Source organism: Vicia villosa, linkage group LG6 (assembly GCF_029867415.1).
Source record: "Vicia villosa cultivar HV-30 ecotype Madison, WI linkage group LG6, Vvil1.0, whole genome shotgun sequence".
NCBI classification, from domain to species: domain Eukaryota; kingdom Viridiplantae; phylum Streptophyta; class Magnoliopsida; order Fabales; family Fabaceae; genus Vicia; species Vicia villosa.
Window position 1 is genome coordinate 7,351,726 of NC_081185.1, and position 22,354 is coordinate 7,374,079.

At 29.5% G+C, this 22,354-nt stretch overlaps 1 pseudogene; it reads left to right on the forward strand.

The window, feature by feature from the left end:
- Positions 1–2,580: 2,580 nt before the first annotated feature.
- Positions 2,581–4,212, forward strand: LOC131613158 (amino acid transporter AVT1I-like; annotated as a pseudogene).
- The last annotated feature ends 18,142 nt before the right edge of the window (positions 4,213–22,354 follow it).

A 22,354-nucleotide genomic window follows, 5' to 3' on the forward strand; every position in this document is an offset into this window, starting at 1 on the left:
CCTAAAAAAGAGACCATGTCGCCACCCATGTGGTGACAACATTTAAATTTATTTATTTTTTAAATTGTGGCGGTTTAAAACCGCCGCAAATTTATTTTTTAAAAACATTGATTTTTTAAGTAATTTACAAAAAATAAAAAATTTTCAATTTTAAGGCGGTTTTGAACCGCCACAATTAAAAAAAATTAAATTATGTGTTGTTGCAATGTCGCCACATGGGGTGGCGACTTAATCTTTTTTTTATGTGTGTTTGCCATCTAGGATGCGACAATGTTTAAAATGAGTGAAAAAATGGTCATTTATATAATCTTTTTGAAACATTGATTATTTACTTAATTTTTTTGAAAATAGTGGTTATTTTAAAAAAAAAAATACTTTTTTTATATGTTCCATATATAAATATTATTTATTTTTATCCCATATTCTACATTATTGTAACATTACTCTTATTTCACAATATATAAAATAAAAACAATGTTACAGTACAAGTGAAGAAATGGGACAAAAATAAATAATATTTAACCCATGTATAAAATATATCAAAAAAGTTAACATTTTAAATGTATATATTTAGTCTATATATATGAAATGTACTAAAAGAATTTACATTTACTTATAATAGTAGTGAAAAAATATATAAATAAATATAATGTTAAAATACAGTGCATAATATAATGAATAATAAAACTATAAGTAAACAATATATAAAATAAGAGTAATGTGACATAACAATATATTTATGGTATCCTTTAACTATACTCTTGGATTCAAATTGGTGCTTTAATTTTTTTCGTGTCATATTGGCCTCTTAACTTTTAAAATGTTTTATTTTAGTCCTTTTTGCCTAATTAGCGACAGATCTAGCAATCGTTTTTCATCGCTAATTAGACAAAAAAGACGAAAATGAATCATTTTAAAAGTTAAGAGACCAAGTATTACAAAAAAAAAAATGAAAGGATCAATCTGAACCCAAGAATATAATTAAGAGATCAAAATAAATATTTTGTCTATATTTATTCGCCGTATATTTCATAAAAATATATTTAATATAAAATACAATGCATAATATAGTGAATAATTCCAAAAAAGTAAACAATATATTACTACCTCCGGTCTCATTTATAAAAAAATATTCCCTTTTTAGATAGATTGAATAAATAATGTATCTTGACAATATGTTGTCCAGATACATTATTTATTTAATGTATCTAAAAAAAGAATACTTTCTTATAAATAGGACCAAAAGGAGTAATTGTTAAATATATTGTAATGTAACAATACAGTGAACACTGCAACGAATAATACTCTATGGAAATAAATTACCATATATAAAATAAAAGTTTCTTTACAAATACTATTACAATAATATCTATAATCACATTTGAAAAATATATCTATAACTGAGAGAGAGGGCATATCATATGAGAATGCTTTTTTTATATGAGAATGTGAGAATGAATCCGAACCATTGGATTTTAAAATAAATGGTCGAGATTATAAGTGAATCTTTTTTTTCTCTCTCCTACATCATTTATTTAAAATGTAGGAGAGAGAAAAAAAAAGATTCACTCATAATCTCGACCATTTATTTTAAAATTCAATGGTTCAGATTCATTCTCACATTCTCATATAAAAAAGGCATTCTCATATGATATGCCCTCACTGAGAGAAGCATATATAAAGTTAATATTTGATTTTTTATACTCCTTCCGACCTGATTTATAAACAAAGATTCTCTTTATAACTTAAATTGAATAATGAATGTATCTTGTCTTTTATATAGACTAAATACACTCATCATTCAATTCATCATTCAATGAACCTATTATTTTTATCTTGAATTTATTATTTTTATCTTGAATTCTGCACGGTATTGTAACATCACTCTTATTACATATATTGTAATTTACTTTCAATAAATACTAGACAAGGTACATTAATTCTTAAATGTATTAAAATAGTTTAATTTACTTATAATAAAGTCTATATTATAATTTATCCATATTTTTTACAGTACTGTTACAATATTCTTATTATATATTTATTTATTTGTATCATATATTCTTCACTATACTGTAATATTACTCTTATTTTATATGTTGAAATTTAATTTCAACTAATATTATTTATTTAATCGTTTTCTCTAGTTCACTATATTATTTAGTGAATTTAAAATTATTTTTATTTTATATATAGTAATTTATTTTATATCTTGATCATAAAATATTAAAAGAAAATTTGGTCAAAAATATTAAATTATTTTATTTATTATAATTTATTTATTTCTTTTCTTAAATATTTAAAAAATTAGAATAATGTTAAATACAATAAACAGTATATTGAAGAATAGTTAATTATACAATGGATAATATTTATTGGAAATAAATCACCATATATAAAATAAAAATAACGTTAGAAGTGTTATTATAAAAAGGATCTAGAAACACGGTTGGGAAAAATATCTATAACCAAGGTTGGGTGGAGAATTATATATAAAGTGAATGTTTGTGGTTTTTTTTACATATTGTTTTTCACTTTTATTAGTATATCTCAAAGATATCTATCAAATTTCAGTAAAAGATGTCTTCAACTTTGGCTGGAGGTGTCCAATACAAATTGAATGTGCCTTTACTAGGAGATGTAATAGATGATGATCAGGAGAGACTTGTAGCCTCTGATCATCCAAACAAAAATGAAGTATCTTTTTTTCGTCAATGTCTTAATGGAATCAATTCCATTGCAGGTCTCATTCTATAATCCTTAACATATACTCCTTCATTTCGTAATTTAATACATGCATATAATTATATATATAATTTCATTTTGGACCTTTGATATATTAAAATTAAATAGTGTCTTTTGATTGGTTAAAGGTATACTACTAAATTTTTTATTTATTTTTTATTTTGATTAGAAAAATTGTCCCCTTATGGCGCTTTATATGACTTTGATATTACAGGAGTTGGAGTACAATCAGTTGCATATGCATTAGCATCAGGAGGATGGTCAAGTTTAACACTTTTTTTTTTGTATTGCTGCAATAGCATTTTACACTGCGATATTAATGAAAAGATGTATGGAAAAACATTCCAACATTAAAACATTTCCTGATATGGGTGAATATGCATTTGGGAAAACAGGAAAATTAATAGCAGCAATATCGATGTATTTTGAACTCTACATGAGTTTAATAGGTTACTTGATTCTAGAAGGAGATAATTTGAGTAACTTATTTTCCATTCAAGAGTTTCAAGTGGCTGGTATATCAATTGATGCAAGGCAATTCTTTGTCATATTGGTTGCACTAATTATTTTTCCAACTATTTGTTTGGATAATCTGAGTGTGATTTCTTATATATCTGCAAGTGGTGTATTTGCTTCTGCAACTGTCATTTTATCAATATTATGGGCTGGAGCCTTTGATGGAGTTGGTTTTCATCAAAAGGGTGATTTAATAAATTGGAACGGTATCCCTACGGCTGTTAGCTTGTATACCTTTTGCTATAGTGCACATCCCATGTTTCCAGTTCTCTATACTTCCATGAAGAAGAAACATCAATTCTCACATGTAAGCACTTTTGCTTTCTTCTTTTTTAATTTTCATAATAATTTGTGAACACTATCACATACTCATATAAAATAATGAATGAGAGCAAATATTTAAGTTTTTCCATTTCATTGCAGGTCCTATGTGTGTCATTTATGATAGCAACCACTATTTTTGCATCAATGGCTATAACTGGTTACTTAATGTTTGGTTCAAAAGTTGAATCGCAAGTAACATTAAACTTACCACTAGAAAAAATAAGTTCGAGAATAGCAATATACACAACCTTGGTGACTCCAATTTCAAAGTTTACTTTGATGATATTACCAATTTCAAATGCTTTAGCATATTTTCTTCCAAAGACTTACAAGAATAATAAAATGGCCAACATCCTTTTAAGCACTGTTCTTCTAATTAGTATGGTGATTGTTACATTGACACTCCCATTTTTTGGATCTCTCATGTCATTGATTGGAGCATTTTTAACTGTCACGGCTTCTATTCTGCTTCCTTGTTTGTGTTACTTAAAAATTTCAGGCACTTACAAGAAATTTGGGTTTGAGACAATGACAATAGTTGTAATAATATTAGTTTCTATTGTAATGGCAATATCTGGGACATACACTTCAGTTGTTGAACTAGTACAAAAGGCTTCTAACAAATAGTTGATTTATCCATTGATGGTTGGATAAGTGTAATGACTGCAACCTTTTTTGAATGCAGAAAGTCTTTATCATATTAATGACATGAGCACTAGAAGCCAATATTTTTGGTACTTGTATTGAATTATATATTGATAATAGAAAAGTAATTTTTTTAGTTATGTTTGTATTTTAAAATTAATAAAGTCCCTAGAATAGTTAAAATATGAAGTGTGACTTAATCATGATATCCCAATAAATTTAAGGACATTATTTTTAAAGTATCCATAGTAAAAGATATATTGTGAAGTGAGATATCATTAAAGCATTGAGACTTTTATGTTGATAGAAAATTGCTAATATCTCATGGATCATGGATAAAGAGTTATCAAGTCTTCACATCGGTATAAATGTTGAAAATAAAATATATGCTGAATTGAGCTACCATGAGAATACTACATAGAATTTTATGTAAGTTTTATAAGTTACTATCAAGGTGATAATGGTGTATACCACCTTATATATGGACTCGAGTACTTTATAGTCAATCAGACATTGTCCGTAACACAATAATCATCAATATGATTAATGCGTACTTCACTTGCCATGCTGATGGACATGATTTATCTAGATAGAATTTTCCCATCCTGCATAACATGATATGTGTATAAGGGTCCAATATTAAACTAAACAAGGGTGACATGGTCTATACCTTATGTTTGATATAGACATAAAGATAAAAGGGTAATTTTATGTAAAAACATTATCATAGAAAGGTTTTATCATATCACATGAAATTTTCTTGACTTCGGTAGCAGTGATGTCTTGCTAGATACCACTCACTGTTTATTATATTAAATATGTGATTTTGTACAATTGTCAATTTAACGAGAACCTACGGGGTCACGCGCATAAGAAGATATTGATGAGCAATATAATGAATAAGTCACATAAGGAAACACCACAAGTTACAATTTACTTAAGGAAATTGTGGAAAATCATAAGGCAATACTACAAAAAAAATACATTTCATGATAAAGCTTTCAACTCAGCAAAAAAATGAGGTATAACGCCAAGGCGCGTCATATTTAAAAAAAAATTAAGATAACATATTCCCATGATTTTTAATATAACTAAGGGACAAAATAATTCAGAACACGCTTCAAATCCCAGCTAAATGATTTATCCATTCGGTTTACTTAATAATAGAAGGATTAAATAATTATATTTTACTATAAAACCACTTGTTAAACATATTTTACCCTAAACCTAACTTATATGTAGTCACCCTGATCTAATATGCATCATTATTTGGAATGGATTGCAAGACTGAACAAACTCCAATGTTCTTCTATCTTGAACAAAATAATTTTTATACCCATGCAATTTATCTCACATAATGGTGTTGACATTGTTATTGTAGTATTTTTGAAATAACCTTCCTCTGTTGTCAATCAAAGAAAACAACTTTGCTTTCTTTGGCTGACAATATTGAGAAATTTATTCCTAAACATGGTGTAAATTGCACACAAAAAATGATAACTGATAAAAAATTAAAATGGAAACATGACATGTTACTTTCAATTATTTTTCATTTACCATATTTTTCTTCAAATATATTACCTCGTTTTTTTATTAAATCAAGGGATTTACTTATTTTAGTTTATTTTTCTATTTAACAAAGAAAATATGTTTCCCTTAGGTTATTTTAACAAAACCGAGGAGAAGTGTCACACAACTACAACAACAAATCTCTACCCTACATTCATAAAGTAACAACACTCAATATATTGTCAAGACATAAATCCAACACAAACTATCTACATTGACCACTATATATCTTACTGGTGAAAGCATTTTCCATCAAAACATTTGTTCAAGATAATGAAATCTTGAAACTTAAAGAAGCTTAAAAAAATTCTCTATGATGGATTGCAAGTGCAGAAAAAATATTTCTAATAGTTGGAAAAATTAATCCATAGTTGTAACAAATAACTCCTTAGAAATTAGATGCATGCAATCCATAGAATTTTAAAAGAATGAGCACAAAATGTATCCAACAGAATCTGAATTACAGCAAATGTGTGTTGGTCTCAAAGAATAACATCTGCTATGATAACATTGCATTTGTTGTAATAATGTAATTTAATATTCTGTCTAAATAATGTAATGTTAAAAATAAAAGCTTATCCACCTCGATTTTCTAATGAATTCGATGGTAAATATATTTTACCTCGGTTTTTATCAAAATCGAATGTATAATTTCAGAGTGATTATTGAGGATATTGATCATCAGCCTTAAACAAATCTTTGTTGTCCATTTCATGAGTATCTATGCTCAAGACACTTCCATTAGTGATCCACATGAAACATAACAGACATCCATTATAAAAGCATTCGAAATATTAATAACTGGTAATGAAACATATAATATGAAAACTCTGAAATACAAAAAACTTGGTAAAGTTCTCTATGATGGATTGTAAGAGCAGAAAATAAATTGAGTTTAAGGTTTGTGTTCTTCAATAATCATTTTTTAGTGTGTTCTTCAATAATCATATATTTGTTTTATTTAACTAAACCTTTCTTGTTTTACATCACAAACAAATAAATATAAATAATATCTAGAATATATTGCACCAAACATTTTATCTTCCCCGACATTTCAATGAAACGAGGATCCAACATCTGATATTCACTAATAGTGATGACGATGAATCAGAGTCAAAAATTCTAATATATATTTATAGAATTATTTTGTGTAAACAATGTAATATTCTGGGTAAACGATTAATTTATTAATATTCTATAGTTTGTAATGAGTTTAAAAAAAATTATCTTACCTCTCGGTTCTATTTATAAACCAAGAGGTATGATGCCCTAGTTTTTGAAAATATTTAAAATACAGAAGTTGCATTTCAAATCCATGTGCATATGCATTGTCCCCTTGATGTTTTAAAAATGGAGGGGTAATGTGGGAATTTTTCATGACACCCTTTGTTACCTCGTTTCTGTAGCCGAGGTTAGATGTATTTCACATCCGAGGTAAAATGTGTTTTTATAGTAGTGATGTACGGTGCACTTAAGTGAATTGTAGAACATTCTAAGGTACAATGCACATAAAGAGGAATACTTTATTGAAGGTCTTCATTTGTATCAACTAGAACATAGATTGAAAACACTCTATTTGTATGGGATTGATTATAGGCTTTTTTCTTTGTTCAACGCATGTGATTGTTTATCCGATTCTACATCAAAGGTGTTAATTGCCACAAGATATAACTATTTAAAAGAGTGATCATGATCATTCATAACTTATTTTATATTGAAGAGTTTCAAGTGATTGGTATATCAATTGGTGCAAAGCAACTCTTTATTGTGAGATATTGGATCGAAGGGTAGCTTCTTGGTTCGATAATTCGAAAGGAAATTACCATGTCGTCGAAGTCTGTTCACATGATGTAGTCGAAGTATGCTAGTATTATTAACATGTAAAATTGGGCTTGTTTCACTACGCCAAATTTAATCTTTAACAGCACCCCTACTAAAGCGCTTCTAGTAAAAAGCGCTCTTATAGGTTGCACTAAAAACAAAATAAAAAAACACGCTAAAAAAGCGCTCTTAAAGGGGGGGTATGAGAGCGCTTCTGAAAAGCGCTGTGGTAGGGGGGGTGTATGAAGGCGCTTTTGAAAAGCGCTTTGGTAAGGGGGGGTATGAGAGCGCTTTTGAAAAGCGCTTTGGTAAGGGGGGGGGTATGAGAGCGCTTTTCAAAGTGCTGCTATAGGGGGTTTAATGAGAGCGCTTTTTGCTAAAAAGCGCTGGTATAGACCAGGCTATGAGAGCGCTTTTCAGAAGCGCTTTAGTAGCCTTTATTAGTAAAAGTTAAAAACAAAAACACGCTTTCACTTTCTCACTTTCTCTCTTTCGTTTTCTTTTTATTACTGTTTCTCACTTTCTCTGCAACCGAAAAACCCTCCGTCGTCGCCAGCCACAGCCACCACCGTTCGTCCCTCCGTCGCCAGCCACCACCGTTCGTCCCTCCGTCGCCAGCCACCACGAGCAACCTCCGCCGTTCTTCTTCCTTTCAGATCCAAAACACACGAGTTTATGGTGAGTTGAGGTTCGTGTTGTTGCTGAGTTCGGTTTCGATTCTGAATCTACAAACCAAAACCGGGTGAGACCTTTCTGAGTTTATTTCTTATTCTCTCTTCCTCTCTCAAATTTCTGAAGGGTTTGTTTGATTAGGAAAGTGATGAACAAATGTTTGGGTTTGATGAATGTTTGTCTGGTTATGTTTGATGATGATTTGTGAATGGTTTTGTTTCTGATGAATGGTTTGCGTGTATGAGAAAGATGAACAATTAGGGTTTTGGTTAGTGTTTGCGGCTGTGTATTGTGATTGTTGTTGGATGAATATGAACAATGTATTTACAGTTTCTGGAGAGGTTTTTCGAAGATGATGAACAGAATTTTTTTTAGGGTTTTTGGTTGTTGGCTCTACGGCTCTACGGCTGATTTTTTTTAGGGTTTTTGGTTGTTGGCTCAATTGACTTGTTCTTTTATCAAAAACTATTTTTATGTGCATGTGGTTGTTAATTGATTTCTTATAAATTGGTTTCTGTTCTGGTATAGCACTATTTTTATTAACTATTTTGTCTTTTGTTCGGAGATGAGGAAATTTTTGGTTGATAGAGAAAATATTGAGAATGTGAATGTTGTGTAAATAATCACGTTTTTCTATTGTAGGTTGAGCTTCAAACAGTGGATGGACTGGTAAAGGATAGAACACAATGTGCCCCTGCCGATTATGTTCCACAGAATAAGAATCAAGTAATGTACCCCGAAGCTAAGTCTTCTGTGGCAGGATCGTTCGGGGTACAGTTATTTGATTCATATTCTGTGACACAATACAACATAGCTCAGGTGACTACTGGTTCTCCACTAAAGCATCAATACAACATAGCTCCAGATAATACAGGAAGCGTACATTGGTTGCATAAGAACTCGGAAGTTGTTTCCCATTTAGTTGTTTTGGTTTAGAAATATGTGAATTGGTTTAGTTGTTTTGGTTTATAAATATGTATATATGTATTTTGATTTACATTAATGGTATATAATATAATACTTTTTTGTATATAATCGATATCGATTATAATGGTATTTATCGATTTGAAATGATAAATTATAGGTTCATGAAAAAATACTGCCAAAAAATAGTAAATTACAGGTTCTAAAATATTGCTGCCAAAAGTGCAGGTTTAGAAATAATAAAAAGCATAAAAAAAAAAACGCAACATACGAAAGCGCTTTTGAAAAAAGCGCTCTTATAGGGGTGCCTACCAGAGCGCTTTTTCTTGAAAAGCGCTCTTAAAGGGGGGCCTACAAGAGCGCTTTTAAAAGCGCTTTCGTAGCCTATGCCAGCGCTGGCTTTGGCAGCGCTTTAAAGCGCTGTTAAAGGCCAAAAAAAGCGCTTTTAAAAGCCTTGCGCGTTGTAGTGTTTGTTATGCTTAATTGTTTAAGTTACCTAGTTCTCTAAGTTAGCTTGTGTAATAGGTCTGTGTGTAAAAGCCCATTAGTTTTCTGTGTTAGTTTTTATTATAAATAGCATACTAGTCTCTTACCATTGCACACTACAAATCATTATTAGGGTGAAAGAGGTTATTTGTTATTCTGTAACACTTGTAATCTTGTTTCAAATAGAAAGTAAAGAATAACAGTTTATAACTACTTTCGTTGTGTTCTTCTTGTTTCCCTCTTTTCTACCCCTGTGGGTTTCTTTACAACAAAATAAACCTATTATGAATTATTCTTGACATCGATTTCACAACAAATTGGTGCGTTGAGCATGGAGAAGTCCAAGTGCTGAAGGTTACGACATATCACAATGCTGTAGATATGATCACTAAGACATTATCAACTTGCAAGTTTTTCCACTTTATGCAATTGATAAAGCATCTTGAACAAAGCTAGTTTGTTACCTGATGTTATAGAGTTTGTTCCAAGGTATCAAACTCTAGTAGGGTCGAAGGGTAGCTTCTTGGTTCAAAAATTCGATAGGAAATTAGCATGTCTTCAAAGTCTATTCACATCACTACAAGAAACATTACTTTTAGCCAAGGGCCCAACCCCTCTCTAAGCCAAAAAAACCCCTCACTAAACAGAATTTTGCGAGGGCAAAGTACCCCTAGCTAAACAGGTCTGGAAATCATTTGCTTGGGGGCTCCCCCCCCTCGCAAAATGCAGACACCATGCTGCCATGCAGGCATAGGTCCATAGTAGATGCAGCGTGGCACAGTTGTGTAGTGCAGTATTGTGTCTATGGCTTGGGGTTAACCCCTTGACAAATTGCAAGAATTTATTTTTCCTGGCAAGCCACCACTGACAAATATTTATAATATATGATATAAAATACATTATAATTATATTATTATAAATATATTGGGCATTAATATAATAAGTAAATTTATAAGTTAAAATTTTATAAATTTAAACCAAATTTGATTAAAATTGAAATAAACTTGCTCAAGCGCTAAAAGGAGTTTGCGACATCTCTTGTTCCTAGGTGCCTCAACCTATTTTGAAGGGTGACAGATTATCAATTATTATCCCTGAGGAAGTATATTTTAGGGTTGGAAGAGTGTAAACACAATCTTCATGGTAGGATTTTATGGCCTAAAGGTTTAAAGTCTCTTTTAAACATTGACATTCGTAAGAAGCTCAACAGTCTTTGGAAAGATTTAGGAAAGTGGGGAATCATTTCTTTAGGTAAAGGTTTTTCATTTTCTTTTTCCTCTATCAAAGATGTTCAAAGGGTTAGAGCTTCAGGATCATGGAACATTTCCCTAGGACTTCTAAAGTTATTTCCATGGACCAGGGATTTTATACCTAACATTCAACAATCCAATACAGCTAAATTCTAGGTTCGTTTCTATGGGTTGGCACAGGAATATTGGCAACCAAAGATTATTTTTTCTATTGCGAGTAGTATTGGTTCTCCAATATGCTCAGACATTTCCTCTATAAAACCTCTGATTGACAGAACTTTTGGACTTTATGTAAGGGTGTTAGTGGACATGGATGCATCTTGTGAAATCAGATAAAAAGTTCTTGTTTGAAGACAAGGGTTTCCTTCTTCATTGATTTGGAATATGAGAATCTGCCGAATTGTTGTTTTGTCTGCAAAAGAGTCAGGCACTCAGATAAGAGCAAAACCTCTGATATTCATGAATCCTTTAATATTCCTAACAGGAAAGAATTTATACCAAAGCCCCCTCAAGAAAAGAAGGATGTAATTGAGAAAGTGGTTCCTGAGAAACAAAAGAAACATGTTAACTTGGAAAAGGAAAAGAATGTTCTAGAGATTCCAGAGTCAAGCGGTTAGCACAAGGATCCTATTCCTTCGGATGAAATTCAAGGGAGTCCTCCCTTCAAAGAGTGTAATATTTCTAATAACTCTGATTCTAAAAGCTATTGCTCTTTTATATATACCCACCAGGAGGCATATGAACTAACGATGGTCTTGGTCTTAGTCAACACAAATCGGAATTTTAGGAAAATACCCGAATTCAAACATTCATTTCCAAGACTACCATTGATTTCCTTTTCTGGCTGAGGGATAATTCTTCTGAAAGAATTCAATTTCCAATAATATCCCATGCACAATCACATGCATATCCTTCTGACTGTGCACTATCTTATCTTCCAAAACATTTCCTTGCTAGTCTCAAGAGAAACATGTCCTGACATCCCGTCAAACATTGCCTTCAACTTCAAACACATATTCACTCATTTTAGTCAAGGACGTTTTCCAGAATACTTTATATGCTTAGAGGCATGATCATAATGCCTTCAAATGAATTCTCTAAGTACACTATTTTCACTTGGAATTTGTGTTTCACACCTCTAGACAAACCAAGTGTGACAACTACCCACAACCAGCATGATAATCTTCTTATCCCATTAGCTATAGTATAGAAAAATAACTTCTTGCAGAACCAACACATCCTCTTGGAGTAGGATGGTATAATCTGACTTCATTTGGCTAGAACCTCGGATACCCTGATAGGGGCAAAACTATCTACATCTTGTAGCAACATGTCTCAGCATGTTATTCAACATCATCCTCATAGGCTTGATTAAAAAGCAATCTCCAAAACAAACTTATCATAACACTAATAATTTATTGACTCCCACTGTCATGGATAACACAAGCTCCCGCTGACCATAAGCACTTGAGTACCAAAAAAAACCTCATTTTGGAGGACACTCACATCACTCACTAACTCTGAGGGAATGACTCCAAGAACCCTGATGGGTCTGTATATAGAGTCTAAAATATGAGTGCAAGTGCACAACCTATCGAAGTAATATAAAAGATTATCAAACCACAGAGACCAATCGTCAATCTATCAAGTTTATTGCTATGGTGCTTATCTAAGGAAAAAATACGTAACAAAAAGGTTCTGTCCAGGTGTATGTAACCGGTTACCTTACCATTTAACAGGTTACATTGCTGAAGGTTTTGAAAAAAACTTTTGAAAAACTCTTAATGACAAAAAGAAATATAACTAGTTCTTGTGTATGCATATGTATGATAAAGGATAATTTTGAGCACTTAGAAATTTTTCAAGGCTTGAACTAAGCTTTTATTAGACATGAACTTTATTATATCACACATTTGCAGGGAAGACAATAATTGTGCGGATTTTTTGCTAATTTAGGCCAGACAGCTACTGACTTCACTCTTTTTAATTCTTTACCGATTGATGTTATAGATGATTATGTAAAGAATAGACTAGGATTGCCTCTCTTTAGATTTAAATACTTTTGTGTGTATTTTAGCTTTAGTCCCCCACATTTTTATGTATCAATTTTTTTAATACATATCATCTTTATAAAAAAAACGGGTGTACGATCAGAAAGTACTGCTAAAGAATAAATCTACAATTGCTTTTTTTTTAATAAAATGTTAGTAAAGACTAGGCTTTAATAGCGCTTTTATAATATAGTAAATAATTTCACCTTATTAGTAAATAATAAAAAATATGCTTAATTACAATTTTGGTCCCCCTATTTTGTTACTTTTCAATTTTGGTTCTCTCATTTTTAGAACCACGATTTTGGTCTCCCTTTTGAATTTTCTGTTGAAAAATAAAATAAAAATAGAGAATATTTTTGCAGAAAAAAACAAAATAGGGGGACAAAAATTGCACAGAAAACTTATTAAAATGACTAAAGTAGTGGTTTTCAAAATAGAGGGATCAAAATCAAGAAAAAGACAAAATAGAGGGACAAAAGTTACAATTTAACCTAAAATATAGGTGTGCATATATTGAAAATGATTTTTAGTAATAAAATAAAATTGATTAATTAAAAGTAAAATGTTGGTTAATGAACATCTATATTTTTTAGTAGTTATGAAATTTGTTAATGATATTTAAAATGTTGGTTATTAAAATTATGAAATTGATTAATCACGTATTTCTTTATCGGTACATCTTTAATTTAAATAAAAAAATATAAAAATAGAATAAAAAATAAATTTTATATTTCTTAAAATAAAATTTATTATTATAATATTTCATTTTCACCTTATTAGTAAATAATAAAATGTGTATACTTTTGGTGTAAAAATAGTAATTTTTTCTTTTAAATTAAGGTCGAATATTTACGTTTTTTAACGGAGAACGTTGTTGTTTAAAAAATTTGGCGTCGTTGGTGTATCTCTATTGGGGAACGTATTTTAAATTTAGATCCACTTGTAGCATTGACATCGTTGTCTCTTCTCTGTTGTCCAGCTAGTAATGATATCTATAGCAGCTTTTTTTGTTTTTATTGAGAAATAATTGCTTCGCTGGATATTTGATGGAGCTTTTCACAATAAAGGATGGTCTTGTTGTAACATGGTCTAAGTTTTTAAACAGCAAAAATGATATTAAAATATAACTACTTTAGCACAAGTTGTATATAGGCAGACAAACAAACTAATACAATATGGTCCAACATAACTATCCATAACACAAAGCAGTAGTCACTAGAAATTAATTAATTTGAACACATCCTCCTAACCAAACCCACCCAATGTCACAGGGATAGATACTTCTAGTTTCTTCACCTAATACAAAGCTCTACATTTGAAGTCATTTTTAAGTTTCCATCACAAATTATATTGACTCGCCCGTAGGATTAACACAACCTATGAAAATAAAGAGGCGCCAATAAAAATGCAGTCCTTTGTACAAGTTTATTTTTTATTTTATGTTTGAAAGTTAGATAATTTAAAATTTAAAATAAAAAATGGGGTAAAATGAGATTTTTGTTGGAGAAGTTGGATACTAGGGTAAAAAAATTCCAATTTTATATTAATTTGGATTCAAATTTTCACATTTAAGTTTACCAATATTTATACATTAAAAACATATAATATAATTAGTTACACATCCAAAATAGTTTTGAATTAAATTATCTAAATGAATTAAAAAATTAAATTGAAAAGAATATTTTTAAATAATTAAAATATAAATTAATTTATATTCTATTTACTTTGAGTAAAATTAATTTAATGAAAATTAATTCTTTATAAAATCACTCAAAAAATTTAGTTTTTTAAAAAATAAAATATTCAATTGCAATTAAGTTTGCAGCATCTATATTGAGTCCAGTCAAAAATGTCAGATCTAGGTGGGTAAGTTTGTCATTTTTTATACCAAGACTGGGATATCTTTTTCTATTCATCGATCATTCCCAATAATTTTGTTCATCTATTTAATATAGTATAACTGCCTTTCAAAAAACATATTATATTTTTAAATATCTTGTAGAAGATGGAACATGTGTGTCAGAAGACGGAAAAGATGGTTGGAGATATTTTTAATTAATTTAGTTTCTGTTTAATCAGTTGCATGCAGGTTTTGCATGGGTTCACATATCACCTATGCAATATGAGAGAGTTCAAATACGTCCAAGATTCTTGCTTTTGTTTGAAAGATTGTGTGGCAAAGTCAAAGAGTAGGTTTTATATATTGAATTTTTGTATTAACGATCCAATTTTTTCAAAATAATCAAATTCTATACAAAATTCTATTGTACTCATGTTTTAAACAAATTATATTTTTGAGGCAGGGGCGGATCCAGACACTATATAGTAGTGTGGCTAAACATGGAAAAGTATAAATTAAATTATATACAAAAATAAAAAAAATAAAATTGTTTAATGAAGTATATTTACACTGAAAATCGTCTATTATCTATTTTTTGAAAATGAACTATAGTAACATTATTGTTAATTGTTTCAAGAACTCTTTTTATAAAAATTACAAGATGGTCATCTAACCATTGATCATTCATTTTATTACATAATTTACTCTTCACAAACTTCACTGTTGAAAAAACATTGATCATTTAACCATTGATCACTCATTTTATCACATAGCTTACTCTTCACAAACTTCATTGTTGAAAAAATGCGTTCTACGCTTGCAGTTATTACTGGTAAGACTAAAGTCAACTTCAAAAGCTTATAAACCATGTCAAATGTGTTACACTTATTTGTAGCCACAAAGATCTAAATGTCTTTTTAAATTTGGAAATTTTAGGTCAAATCGAACATTCGCCCCAAATAATAATTGACACTTCGAACTATAGTAATTGACACCTTCATCTTTTTTGACAAATGAAAAGAACCCTTACTCAGTAATTAGATCAAATTTGAAGTGTAATAAGAAATATTTTATTTAAACAAAGTAAATTAATTTTAAAATAAATTTTTTAAAATGTTCAAATCTCCCTTTTATGATGACAATTTTAAATTGCAGTATTTAATATTGTAACAAATTAAAGTATTGAATTAATCCATATATATTTTGAAAATAGGTAAGGCACCGATAAAATATTTTGACTCTATCAACCAATCACCACCATTTATCCAATTAAATTATTATTTTATTTTAAAAAAAATTTAATAACATGCTAGTAGATTAATGACTTTTTATTGGATGACAGTGTAAAACTATTTTACACTGTCATTGCACTATCTTTTATATATATATATATATATATATATATATATATATATATATATATATATATATATATATATATATATATATATATATATATATATATATATATATATATATATATAAAATTACAAAATGATTAATAATTAGGAAGCCATGGTATTATTGTTAAAAATATTAGCAATATTATATTTTTCTAAGATTTTGGTTGTTTTATTACCAATATTTTACTTTAGTGTTACCAATATATTTCGAATGCTCATACCTTTAGTGTTGCGAATTTATTTCGAACATTAAGTTAGAAATATCAGTCTAAATTATGAAGGAATAAGTGATTGTTTATTAATACAGAATAGAAAATGTGATATATTATTTAGGGAAAACAATTTAAATAATTGTCACTTGCAATAAGCTAAGAAATATGTTACCCTTAGACTACTGTGCATATATATAATGTATAGAAACATGAAATAACTGGTGTGGCTATAGCCACACCCTGCCTCAACGTCCATCCGCCCATGTTTTGAGGGCACGTCAATTCTATTGACATTATTGTGGATCATTTTATAGGTGAAGTCAATTTAATTGGTATTACTGTGTATTTTTATTTATATTTTAATTTTTTGAATTATCCGGCAATTTTTTTATGGATTTTCTGTGATTTTTAACAAAATTCATAATTTTTAAAATTAAGATTTTGTTAAAAGCCGTATAAAATTAAGTAAAAAAAAAATCAAAATTTTTTGTAAGAAATAACCAAAATATTGTGTTTGTTAATAAAAATAACCAAATGAATGTCAAATATTGTGTTTATGTAAACACATCATTTATAGTTTCTAAATTTCTTTTGAAGTATGATATTCTATTTAGAGGGAGTGACGAGTCCCTTGACACTTTATTTAAGGAGTTATTTTTTGAGTTAATGAAAATTTTAAAGGAAATTAACCTAAAGATATCTAGTGTAGTAGATTGTGCTTTGGAAAATAACTTTATGACTGTCCTTAAGATTCAAAAGAATATTGTTGTTGTTTGTGCATGTGAAATAACTCAACAAATTATATGTGATATTGTGGATGATGTGTTTTGTGTTTGATTGATGAATTTGGTGATGTTGCTCACAAAGAACAAATGGTTGTTGTTGTTCGCTATGTTAATAGCGAAGGTTTGTTAAAAGTAATGTATTTTGGTATTGTAAGTGTTAAAGAACTAGAGTTATGTAACTTAAGGAAATACTCGCTGGAGTTTCTAATTTTGGAATCTCACTAGTTTGATGACTTTGAATGGTGTCATTATTGGGTTACTCGAAGAAGTCAGAGAGGACACGTCATTTGAAAAATTTGGTGAAACTATGCTTTTGCTAAATATTCTTCAATCCTTTTGATTTTATCTTCATGATGGTTGAGATTTTAGAATTTACAAATGATTTGAGTGTAGCACAACAAAATCGTGATCAAGATCTTTTGAATGCTTTGTCACTTATCATTGATACCAAACAAGAATCACAAGAAATGAAGAATGATGGATTGGAAGAATTTATAAGGTTATTGAAATTTGCAATAAGTATGATATTGATGTTGTAGATATGGATGCACCGTATGTCCAAGGGATAAAACTTAGGCGACACAGTACAACTTCTAGTGTTTCTAATTTGCATCATTATAAGGACGATTGTTTGTTTGTTGTTTTAGTTTCTCAATTGCATAAACTCAATGCTAGGTTTATGAAGAGAATAATGAACTTTTCAATGTGCTTCATGTCTAATTTTCTCTCGTCATTTGCAGTTTTTGATGTGAAAAAATTATTGAGATGATTAAACTTTATAGTTATGTCGAAAGTGGTAGTGCGACATCTACTTCAAAATTATTTTAGAAATATTCGATGTGACCAAAAATTTGCGAAGTTAAAAGGACTTTCAAATTTTTGTGCAAAACACGAGGAAACAAATTAGTGCAACATATTTGATATGATTTATAAGCTTCTGAAGTTGGCTTTAGTGTTACGATAGCATCTGGAACCGCGAAATTTGGTTTTTTACCTAGGAAGTTTGTGAAGGGCCAACTTTGTAACAAAATAAGTAATCATTGATTAAATGACCGTCTTGTAACTTTTATAGAAAGAGATGTTGTTGGAACAATTTACAATGATGTTATTTTAGCTCATTTCTAAAAAATATATGATAAACGATAGTTATTATAAATGTATTATATTAAATAATATTATTTTTAAGTTTTAATATAATATAATATAATTCATATTTTTTTCATATTTAACTACACCAATATACATTTTCTAGATCGTACGTAGTTGACGTTCTATTTGGGTTGATAGAAAAGTTATGAATAAAAAATTGAGGTGTACAAATTTTGGAGGATTAAAGCAGCTGTTTCACTTACATTTATGTTAGACAGGCTGTAATTATTTTACCGGATTATTATTTGCTATTGCTAATTGATAACTATGAAAAATTAGAAAATAAGATATTATCATATTTTTGAAAATAAGGTAGACGATATACATGTTTTAATGGAAAATATAATAATGTCGTTGTCGCTGTTGTCCAGCTCGTAAGCAGGTGGTTTGTTTGAGTGATTGAGAAATAATGGCTTCGCTGGATTTTTGGTTGAGCTATTGACATTAAAGGAAAGTCTTGTTGTAACATGGTTTCCTTTTTTATTGCTCTTTTTAGTTGGCTTCTGCATAAATGTTTGCTGTTTTGATAGTGAGTGTTAGCTAGTATTTAGAAAGGGTTTTTATGGTTGTAGTTTTAGTTTTCTTTTTTTTTTTTAAACTAAAATCAACTAATAAACTTTTCAATTTTTTATATTCTTATTTTTTTTAGTACATTTTATCTTTTATGAATAGTTTGTTTATTTTTCTTATAATAAACAATTACATACAGTATTTATAAATCCATGATAAATTATATATTTTTAATAAGCATAATAATTTATAATAACCATGATTAACCACCCATTCACGAATCTAAAGAGGTAAGATGATTCTAGATGTTTGTTCAGTCAAGATGTTGAAATTACTTCAAATTTATAATAACCATGATTAACCACCCATTCACGAATATCATAGACCTATAATATGTATGGATATAGTAGAATAATCTAAAATTATAAGTGTATGGAAGAGATAGAATAACCTAGAATTATCATGATACTAGTCTATCATGGGAACTCTAGAAAGAACTAAAGTAATATAGAAATATTCACCATCACTGAGAGGTTAGTGATTTGAGCCTATAAATATGCAATTTGTAGCTTGTAATTCATCATCCAAGAAATCAATGACATATCATCTTTCTAAACTATTCTATAAAATTATCTTTCATCAACAATCAACCAATCAACTACCAACAGTGGCATCAGAGCTATGTTCGGTCATTCATTGGGCGTAGTTATATTACTTACCTAATATTTCAAAAACCTTCCAAGTACTTCAAAAAATTCCTTTGTATTATTAACCCACTCCAAAAAGAAAACAATTTCTAAGCTATGAATAACACTACTCAATCATCATATATTATTGTCCCCATTTTCAATGGCAAAAATTATGATTTCTGGTGTGTTAAAATGAAAACATTTTTCTCATCAAAAGATTTATGGGACATAGTAGAAGAAGGCTTCGCCATTCACATATATACTTCGACTCTTAATGCAACTCAAGAAAAAGAGTTGAAGAAAAATAAACAAAAAAATTCAAACGCGTTGTTCACCTTGTAACAAGCGTGACTGATGCAATTTTTCATAGCATTATAGGAGCTAAGACTACCAAATATGCCTGGAACATATTGCAGAAGGAGTTTCAAGTAAGTTATAAGGTACATGCTGTTAAACTTCAATCTCTGAGAAGAGATTTTAAAGTATTAAAGATGAAGGATTTTGAAGCAGTTAAAGATAGGGGTGTTCATGGTTCATGAACTGCACTGAACTGAACCACATAAATGGTTCAGTTCAGTTTTTAATAACCACATTAATAACAATTCAGTTAATTGTTAAAACAGTTTTAATTCAGTTATAAATTACTTTAAACCGGTTTGTATATTTAAACTGATTTAAAACCAATTTGTATATATAAACCGGTTTAAAATCAATTTATAGTTATATAACCAATTTTATATTAAAAGTTGTTTTAAAATTAATCTACTTTGAAAAAAATCTTATATATATATATATATATATATATATATATATATATATATATATATATATATATATTATGTTTGTTTTAGTCGGTATTTTGATCTAAAGGTTTAATGCAAGGTTTAGAAATTGAATTGGATTCATTGTAGGATAATTCTTTTCCCCTTTACAGGAATAGGAGCTTAGAATCAAATCTCTGTCTCTGTATTATCTAAAGGAAATATTGGAATATGCATCTAGGTATCATGTTAATTGAGAAAAATAATTTCCTTCATCAAGTAACTTGGTAATTTTTTCTTGCCCAAGTTAATGTATCTGAAGATTATTTTCTTCTGCATCAAGTTCTTTGCACATTCTTTTATTTTCTGCTATTAATTGATCCGTGTAGGATATGAGATCAACAAGTGAATCCTTGACATGCTGTATGTTTCAAAATTATATTTTCTTCTTAAACATATAAAATGCGACAATGGATTCATGTCAAGGACTCATCACCGCGTCAAAATCAGGGGTCAAAACTTAAAATCAAATTGAGCTATGGTTCTTGCACAATGTTTTATGTTCTAGTTTTCAAGTTACCTATTTATTATGTTTGATTCAGTCTGGAAAAGCAACACATTTTTTGAAAACAGAGGGATAGGTCAGATGATAAAGAAAAAAAAATTTACTTTCAGATTTTATTTTTAAATTTTTTTGGAAAAAAGATAAATTGGGTTTTTAAAAAAAATAATTTATACAATTACACCGGTTTATAAAAAAAACTGGTTTTGAACCAATTTTGAACTGAATTTGAATTGTTTAAATTAAATGGTTCAGTTCACTAACCATTTAAGTGGTTCAAGTTTTTTATGGTTCAATTCAGTTCAGTTCAAGTATACAATTCAATTAACCATATTTTTGAACACTCCTAGTTAAAGATTCGTTTTCTAAAGTTAAAGAAATAGTTAATCAAGTAAGAGTTTTTGGGGAGGATATTGTTGACAATAAAATTGTTGAGAAAATTCTAATTACTATGCCCCCAAAGTTTGACCTAATCGTGACAACGATTGAGGAAACCAACGATTTATCCACTTTATGTGTGACAGAACTAGTGGGCTCTCTTGAAGCATATGACCAAAGACTATATAGGCATAAAGAAGATACACTTGAAAATGCCTTCCAATCAAATCTCAAATTGGAGAAACTTCTATAAGAAGAGAAGTTTCTAGAAATTTATTTAAAAATAGGCCAGATAAAAATCCTCCATGCAATATATGAAAAAGATTAGGCCACACAGAGAAAATTGTCGGTACCGTAATATGCCATCATGCAACCATTGCAAGAAGTTCTGGAACATAGAGAAAAAATTTCGCAACAAAAATAGGCATCAAGCTAATATTGCATAGGAGCATGATCTAGAACAATTCATATTCTATACCACTCAAGACTCAATGAAAGAAAAAGGAGGAAGTTGGTACTTGGATAGTGGATACATAAATCACATGGCCAAGGATGAGATTATTTTGCAAAGAATTGACAAGTCTGTCAAAGTCAAAGTTCGACTGGGAAATTCCAGTGTGGTTGAATCAAAAGGAAAAGGCACTATCATGGTGGAAACATATAAAGGTACGTGACTCATCCATGATGTCTTGCTAGTTCCCAACCTAAAAGAAATTCTTTTAAGCATTATTCAAATGATGGAGATAGCCCAAGTGAAGATGAATAAGAGCAATAGGAGCTTCTCACAAAATTTAAAATATGCAACTAATAATTCTATGAAGGTACAAGTTGATGATTCACGGCTCTGGCATCGAAAATTTGGCCACTTCAACACACATGCGTTGAAGTTGTTACATTATAATAACATGATGATAGATCGTCCAAGCATAAAGGAGAAAATTAAGTGTGTGAAGGGTGTATCCTTAGAAAGTAACATTGAGTTCTGTTATCAAAATACAAAGCATAGAGAGAAAAATACCTGTTGGAGCTTATACATACTAACGTCTGTGGAACGATGAG